General features: G+C 30.5%; 1 long non-coding RNA gene across 1 annotated transcript; it reads left to right on the forward strand.

Moving 5' to 3' along the window:
* Nucleotides 1-2056: 2056 nt before the first annotated feature.
* On the forward strand, nt 2057-2279 carry LOC136971307 (uncharacterized). The gene is made up of 2 exons (XR_010880141.1): nt 2057-2122; nt 2196-2279. It is a non-coding gene; the product is annotated as an uncharacterized lncRNA (long non-coding RNA).
* The last annotated feature ends 379 nt before the right edge of the window (nt 2280-2658 follow it).

Consider the following 2658-nt stretch of genomic DNA (forward strand, 5'->3'; position numbering starts at 1 on the left):
ATAAATAAAACTATATAATAAATAAATGATGAAATCTCTTTATACATATTAAAGACATTCAAAAAGTCCAGTAGATTGTCCAGACTTGACCTCTGGCCCAAAATCTCTGACAGACTTGCATTTCGAAAATACTGTTTACGCAACCTCTCAAAGACAGAGCAATTGCACAGTATGTGTTTTACACTAAAAGGGTTCTTACAATACCGACATACAAGCTGGTCATCACCCTTCAAAAGGTATTCATGAGTCAGTCGAGTGTGTCCAATTCTCAAATGGGTAAGAATAACCTCAGATCTGCCATAGAGTTTCTTGTGTGTCCAATTTTCTATAATAGGTTTGATCTCGTGTAGTTTATTGTGGACTTGTGCATTCCACACATTTTGACATCTCTCCTCCAGTCGTTTTTTTAACAACTAGCTTCACCTCCTTCGATAAACATTGTATGCTGAAAAAAACTTGCTGACTTTGAAGCTGCATCAGCTTCTTCATTTCCCCTTATACCCACGTGGTCTAGGACCCAACAATTTTATAGAGAAATTCCTCACAAAAAGATGGCAAATCAGCTTACCAATTTTAATCACTATGGAGTGAGAACTAGGTTTATACGAAATCAAAGCCTGGAGTGCACTAACTGAGTCAGTGTAAATCACGCAGAACAATTCTAAATTATATTGAGGAGTTTTGTATTTCAAAATATATTTCAGAATTTTAGAAAATTAAGTTTAACATATTATAATTTGGATCCTGTGTATTTCATAACTACGCCTGGTTTAACATGGAATTGTACTTTAAAAATGACCAAAATCCAACTGGAGTTATTTAATGATTTACATATGTACCAAGTTTGGCAGAAAAAAGGTTTGCAAAGGCAAATACTCCATTAATACCAGATACATATGATAAAAATTAATCTCTTGGGCATACTCGAAGAAAGTAGGTCAAGAATTGAAAGTGCTTTAATAAGAGGAGAATGTTGGGTGTGTACCGAATTTACAGGAAAAGAACAACACAAGCGTGTACAATATAAGCTGCGATGAACTTAAGAAAAGAACCATATCAAACAAGTGAAAAAAAAGGAAAGAAAAAAACTATACAAATTTCAGCATTGAAGAAAACAGCAAAGCAATGGTAAGTATTTAAAATAATATGGTTTATAATTTAGATTTTTATGATTTTAAATATATTTCATTTAACAGGAAAATAATGTAATTGATATAGATTCCCAAGTAAGTAGTATTTAAAATAATATAGTTTATAATTTAGATTTTAATTTTTATGATTTTAAATAAAATATAGAGTATAACTGATCTAATAAATCAAAAAGAAGTGGATGTGGTTTCTCTTTGGCACGCCATGGAGACTACAGTCCATGCAGAAAATGCGGTATTATTTGTAATACCGCAAAACACAACAGTGCCAAAGAAGATGCAAGATGAGGTGGCTAGGGTCACTCGAATTGCAAAGAATAATGCGATAAAAGTAAGGGTTTTTATTCTTTTTCTTAAAAATAAATAAAGATCTCTGATAAATAACAAAGTAATTTATATACAGATAGACCTTAAAAAACAAGCAGATATAAAAAGTGATTATGTAGCTAAAAAAGAAGAAGAATTTAATAGAATTATAAAACAAGTAAGGTTTTTTGTTTTGTTTAATTTTAAAAAAACTTAAGATGAATAACAAGGTAACTTATATACAGGCATCTGTAGAAAAAATGTTTTTAAAAGAAAAACTACAAGACAGTGAATACATTCAGTGGAGGGAAGAAAATAGAGAAGAATTAGAAGGATACTTGCATTTTATGAGGGAAGAAAGGAAAAGAAGGGAAGAAAGGAAAGAAGGGAAGAAGAAAAGACAAGAAAGCGGTATGAGCAGCCAGGGGGGAGGAAATTCATAAACTCCTCCTCAACCTCCCCCCCCTCCAACTTCCCCCCCTGAAATTACCTATATAATGTTCATCCACGCATCCGGGAACATTATAAGAAATCCGACTTAAAATGAATTGTAAGTATATTTTTCTTATATATCTATTTAATTAATAATATAATAAATAGGGAAAATATTTTAGATTTCGGTACTTTGGATTCGGGTGCATTAGATTGGAATACTTCATATTCAAGATGTGAGTAATAAACATAATATTTTAAAATAATGTATATATATTTATTTATTTAATTCATATTAATATAAAATAGATTTCAACCCTTGCAATGTATGGAGGGATAATGTCGGAGTAATTATAGACTTTGAAGCTTTCACAATAGATGGCATGGACCTACCGTTTAATACGTTATGTAGACAACTTGGTTTTGTGGCACAAAACTCGAATGAATATCAAAAAATTGAATTTTATAATGAAATAATTACTTTTAAAGATTTAAGTTTTGCTAATAAAAAAAATGTAAGATTTGGCAACTATTTACATGGTTTATATTTAGCATATGAAAAACAATATTTCGGAAATTGGGAAAAAAGTGATAATGTGTGCAAAATTTTATGTAATTTATTTTTAAAATATAAATTTTTTTACTATAAAGGAGGAGAAATTGAAAAAAATTACTTAACTTCAGAAATATACAATGTGAATATTCCATATTTTGATCTTCAAGAACGGGGGGTGCCCAAATCTTCAAAAATTCGAGTTCCATGTCCCCATCA

Source organism: Centruroides vittatus, unplaced genomic scaffold, assembly GCF_030686945.1.
Source record: "Centruroides vittatus isolate TY-2023 unplaced genomic scaffold, ASM3068694v2 contig_245, whole genome shotgun sequence".
NCBI lineage: Eukaryota > Metazoa > Arthropoda > Arachnida > Scorpiones > Buthidae > Centruroides > Centruroides vittatus.